Source organism: Tyto alba, unplaced genomic scaffold (genome assembly GCF_018691265.1).
Source record: "Tyto alba isolate M040663 unplaced genomic scaffold, T.alba_DEE_v4.0 Super-Scaffold_22, whole genome shotgun sequence".
Taxonomy (NCBI): Eukaryota; Metazoa; Chordata; class Aves; order Strigiformes; family Tytonidae; genus Tyto; species Tyto alba.
In genome coordinates, this window is record NW_024881296.1 from 41,227,429 (window position 1) to 41,233,475 (window position 6,047).

Below are 6,047 nucleotides of genomic sequence, written 5' to 3' on the forward strand. Positions count from 1 at the left end.
TTTGTGATATCCTAATTGCCTGACATTGAAGTGAGGAAAAAAAAAATGGAGATGTTCTATTAGCAAGTGTTGTTTTTTTGTTTGTTTTTTGTTTTTTTTCCATTTCAGACTGAATTAAATTAGACCTTGTAGTGACTTTGTAGAATTTCATTCCGGTCCTTATACCTTCTTGTGAGGGTGTTCTTTCAACTCGGCAGCTTTCCAACTGTAACAAATGTGCTCTGTCTCTGCCCATACAGAATGTTGGGTCTTGCTTCTTACTCATTATTTGGGTGGCAAGCTTTTGTATGTAAAGGCTAGTTTACTAACTAAGAATTACATCTACATTATGTTAGTAAGCTTTTATGGAGGTCTGGCTATAAGAATTGAAGATTTCACACTAGGTCATTTGAGTTGGGAAGTCTGAAGGAAAAGAAGAAATTGTGTGACAGATCTCTCTGATAAATCTGGCCTTTCTATATGCTTTAGAGGAAGCATTTGATTGTGTCATGAGCTAGAAAAGGAAAACTGAATAACTGTGGTTTTTAGGCCATTGTGCTTCTGATAGGTTTTATATTGAATCAATTTTTTTTTTCTTCTGCTAGAGGTGAACCTAATGCATTATAGTGATTTAGGAAAAAATCTGCATTTGGTGTTTCAAGCAGTTTCTCACCAAAGAGACCGAAAAGAAATACAGGCTTCCTAATATTTGGTGATTTAATAGTAATTTCCCACCTATCAAAGATGCAGTATTTAGCCACGTGTAGCACTCCAGAGAAAGAGACCTGATACACAATAAGCTGGACTGTGTAGTTGCAGTGTGCTTTTATGCTGTGGCTTTAGGACCCATACTTAAAGAACGACCGAAAACAGGCAGCTAATGTTCTTGATGTATATAGTCACAAACGTTCTTCTTGTAAGTGATTTTATGAAACAAATGGCAGATTCTTTTGTGGCGTAGTTTACAGGACTCTGTGTCTGTGGCCTTGGTACATAATTCACTGATAAACAAAAGTTTGTTTCCTCTTTACTTTAGATATATTTTTCTCCTTGCTGCTGCCATTCCTTATATTAAGCTAACAAATCCTCACATGCGGTATCCTTTCTGGAAGGGAGGTATTTCCTAAATCTGTTCATTATCTGTAATCAAGCCTGTCTATAAAGAAATAAGATCAGGTAAAGCTCTATTCCCTGCTTTAATATAGCAAACGCTGGAAGAAATTACCTGGAACAGCAGAATAATTTTACAGCTTTCAAGGTTTAATGTGAACACTTCAGTTTTTACCTTTATAAACAGGCTGTCAAGTCTGCTTATGTCAATCTGTTATAAAATAAGCCTACTCATATGAAATTCACAGTTCTCAGTCACTCAAGATGTTTTGGAGCCAGTTTAATTTTAGCAATGGCAACAACCCTGTAGCTGGTTGAGGTCTCTGTGAATCTTCATCAGTAGATTTAGAGCGAGGGTGGCAGTGACTAAAGTTGTGCTCTCTTTCCTTAAAAAGTTTTATCGTTATAGTATAAAGACTACCTTTTAATAAGATTAACGGTAGTAAGATTTCCAATGCTCCATTATTAGAGCCATCTTAAAAAATCTGTCTGTGGCTGACTGAAATAGTCTGAAACAGTTAGAAGGTATCTATGCTACAGAAATTTGCTTTTAACTGTCTGAATTAGAAACTACTGTGAAAAAATTAAGAGGCTATAGTTAGGTTATGTGTAATGGTGCTGGAATAGTTCCAGTCTCCTCGTGTTGGTGTTAAGAGATCTCTACTCCCCACTTAGTCTAGTGAAATTATAGCTACGTAAAGGAATTTTTTTATAACAGAAAATCTTATCAGTGCTCAGATTTACCATTTTGCCATCTTAATTAGCTGTCATCTCGTACACGAAGAACACATCACCTATGGTATGTGAAGATTTGGGTTATTTTAGTAGGTATTTAGCATCTTTTGTGAGACTTTGTGGAAGCACACAATATAAGGGTGTTGTGTTTAAGGGTAAGTATCTTAGCATCACTTTAAAAACTTGCCTTGTTCTTTAACATGCAGATTTCCTTCAGAGTTCATAGACTGGTTTACAGAGGAATAAGCAAAAAGAAGGGTAGCCATATCAACAGCACCTTTAGAGGTACATCTGGAGGTATTCTATACGTAATAAAATCTGGGTGTAGTTCAGTTTCTGATAGGGTACTGTGATAACACTGAGCGTCTATTCATAATTTGATGCCAGTGGTGCTTTTAATATGGTCTCTTCTATAGGGCTGGAACATGCCAGATTTTCCAGCAGGCTAAGCTCTATGTAACTGTTCTGTTGCACGTTTCTCATAAAGTATGTAGAGAAAGTCAGATATTTTTTTAATAAAGGCCAATTGTTGTAATCAGTTGCTCTATATTTGAATGTCTGCTAACTTATAAACATTTATAGTAGACTGAACTTTAGAATGCTGATTTCAACAAACAAAATAAAGAAGTTCTTTTTTGTTGGAAGATTGATTTTTTTTTTTTTTTTTTTGGTTGGTTTAAAAAATTGTTTTAAAAATTCACAGATTGTAATAGAGATCCTGAGTTAGCCTTCTTTTGAGCATGCATTTGTGCAAGTACTTGACATTGATAATTTTACAGACTTGCCAGAAAATAGAGTAGGAAATTATGCTTAGTGTTCAGGAATTTGGTACTGTTGCATTTTGAGAAGAGTAACATCTAAAATGACACAAACTTCTGCCTTTTATTTCTGCTGTGTTCATAGATTCCAGAAGGACTTAATGTATGGACTTCAAGTCACGGAGGTAGCAGTAGAGAAGTGCTGCTTTATGGTGTTATTGTATGTATGTGCTGAGGTAGCTGGTGTCATCTGGGATGTTTGGAGGGAGACCTAGCAGAGTTTAGTGGGTGTCATCGGGCAGTGACACCAATGAGCTGTGGGATTTAGGCCCCTTTTTGAAAATTGAGATTTTAAGGACTTTGAGACAAAAGATGCAGAAGTGAAGTTTGAAGTGTAGCATGTTGTTTCCATTCTGAAAAGTGTTTTCCTTGTGTGTACCTGGATCAGCCTTGGAGTCTCTTTCACTCTAGCTCTTTTTATATTGCATCGTAAAGACTGTCCTGTCTGGTGTAGGCTTGTTGCATTGCTCCCACCGCACAAGTTTATTTTGAGATGTTGTTCCAGACAAGATGCAAGATCAACTTTTAAAGATTGTGCAGTCACTGCCTGCTGGGGAGGTTGACTGCCTCCCCTGCCACTAAGAGGAAAGTACAGGCCCAGGTTCAAGCAGATGAAGTGACTTATATGTCTACTCTTTCTGCATGAGGAGTCCTTTCCTGTGCCCTACGCACGTGTGTCCTTCTGTTTGCAACACCGAGAAGGTTCCCACCAAACCTCCAAGGGATGCATCAGGCAGGCCAGCTACACAGTCGACAGACCTTACTGAAATGGTAAACTTTTCACTGTGATGGAATGAGGTAAGAGTCTGCTGGTTTCATGCATTCTTTTAATGGCCAAAACCAGCCAAATGTAACTCGGGTATCCATGTCGTATTGAACTTTTCTAGGACTGGGCTATAGGAACAACCTGGAGCTGCTGTGAAGTTTAGTAGAGCAGCAGACAGCAGACAAATATTTTAAAGGGCTGTTGTGGTCATAGATTTCATATTCTGCTTACTATCCTTACTGTATCACATTTTGAGTTTCTTATGTAGCTCTCAAAATGAACTAATACATATGCATTGAAATTCAGCATGTGTACTATCCTCTAGAAATAAATCAAGATCAACCTGTAAATTCCCGGTTTCTGTCATTTGTGGCTGGTTGCCATGTGGATGAAAAGGAGCTGGCTGAGCTGCTGACTGCATAAGGCTTGATACGGTTTGAGGATAACGATAAAAGAAAATTACTTTCCTAGTCTGTTGAAGAACATGTACCCCAGTGACACCATGTGTGGATTTTTTTGCTCTTGTTATTCTTTTGGCTTAGTGGCTATTTCTATATGCATAAAAAAAAAAAAAAAACAAAAAAACAAAAAAAACCAAACACTAAAGCGTAAGAACTCATGACTTTTTAGGAAGGATTAGGTCCATTTTTCCAGTCCGTCATAGACACTTTCACTCGTTCCTCTGTCTTTGTAAAGGGCTATGGCCATGTGCTATGTATAGAGCTAAATCTGTAAGCAGCTTGCATAAGGTAACCAGTGCTGAATGTGATGGATTTAGTGGCTTTGCTGCCATGTTGCAGATAGCACGGAGTGTTCTTCAGTTAACTTCTAGGTGCACTTCAGTGTCCTGGTGGTTCTTTATTTTAGGGGTGGTGGGGAAAGTTTGTAACTCCTGTTGGTGATCTCCCCCTGAGTGATTAACTTGATGCTGTATGGCAGCAATTAAACAAAATGATTAGAGTGTAACAAGATACCTGTATGAATGTTGTGTTCTGGCTGGTGCTGTGTTTGAAGGACAGTAAACTCCGCAGTGTTCCCAGGCTTTGTCCTACAAAGTCACAAATGCTTTAAATTCCATTAGTGTTGCTTAAAAGGGTGTATTGTTGTTTTCCATTAGTTTTTTCTAGCTAGGTCTTGGAATGTTTTTATGGTGCACTTAAATTAAGAAAATGTGCACTTCATTATTTATGATTTTGTGCACTTAAGAAAGCTATTATTAGTATATACTGTAATGTTAGTATCTGTATTAACTGATGGGGTAGTTACAGTTGTAGCTTCAGTGTGATTGCTGTCTTTCAAGCCGGTTTCTTGATGTGGGTAATTCTGAAGTTGGGATGCATGTTAAATCTGTGAATTCAAGAGGGACCATCATTAAAAGTTTAAAAATTTGAATAATAGGGATAAAACAATAGTTTGAACCAAGCCCTATTTTCGAATCCTCCTGTTTTTCTTATGCTCTTGGGCAAGTCCTTTCTAGCTTTCCATTGGCCTGTTTGTGAAGTAGATTCTCATATGATGGGAGCACTCTGAAGTACAATTGAAATAGTTAAGACAGTTTAACTTCTTTGAAATGTTTTAATTATTCCAAGTCTTCTGAACTGCACCCTTCCAAAGTGAATTTGGTGCTTTGTTCTTTTCAAAGCATTTGGAAAAGGGAAACTGAAAGTGTTACCCAGAAGAAGTAGTAATCATATTTTCCTTTTCTGCGTTGAATACTGCAGTTGTGGACACAAGCTAGCTCAGTACAATCTTTTGGGGCAAGAGGGCAAAATTTTCATTTCCACTATACAAATGAAATTGTTAACATTAACCTTAAGGACTGAAGAATGGGATATTTATTGGTGAGGGAGAAAAGCTTAATCTCAAAGACCAAGTTACAGCCTTACGCTGGTATGGATTTTCATAAGAGGGATGTTCTCTATTGCTGGTAGGCGTGAGGACCCTTGCATTTGGATGCTGCCTATGGCAATCTGAAATACTGAGTCAGGAAGTCTCATATCAGCAGTTTCATTTTTGTAAAAAGATAATCTCTCTTAAAATAGCATGAATTGTAATGATTCTGAAACAAAAAAGTGTTGCTTTTAACGGTTACCCCTGGTTTTGGATTAGGGAGCTTGAAGGATGGAGAAGCTTGGTGGTGGTATGATGTGGCATTCGTTTTATCAGGCAATTTTTTCTGGATCTCTTTTGAAAAGCTTTAATAAAAACCGTGAAGTCACAGCCTATTAAGGAATTGAGTTCCCTTTCAGTTCTGTTTTGCCATGTTTTTTCGCTCAGATTCAGTGAGCACACTGCTACCCTTAGCCTGGGGTGGTTTTTTAATAGAACTTTCTTGATTAAACCTTGATCTAGGCCACTTGCTCTCTGCCCTCAGACAAATCCCTACACAGCAGGACCTTCAAGTTAGTTCCTGCTCCGAAGACAGTGTTTCTGTGGACCAGATGAAAATCATTATGGACAGACTTTGCTTCTGCTTGGCTGTCCTGAGCATGGGTGCTTTTTGCCTCACACCAGAGCTGTGTAGTTTGTTGTTGTTGGGGTTTGTTTTTTAAATTTAATCACACCTTGATCTGCTCTCTAGTGAAAAAGGTACTGATACAGGATCTGTCAGAAAAGGATTTATGAAAACTTTCCTACTG

The 6,047-nt window shown here is 37.9% G+C and overlaps 1 long non-coding RNA gene across 1 annotated transcript; it reads left to right on the plus strand.

The window, feature by feature from the left end:
• Nucleotides 1-659: 659 nt before the first annotated feature.
• On the plus strand, nucleotides 660-3,758 carry LOC122153757. The gene is made up of 2 exons (XR_006165628.1): nucleotides 660-3,440; nucleotides 3,530-3,758. It is a non-coding gene; the product is annotated as an uncharacterized LOC122153757 (long non-coding RNA).
• Nucleotides 3,759-6,047: the final 2,289 nt, after the last annotated feature.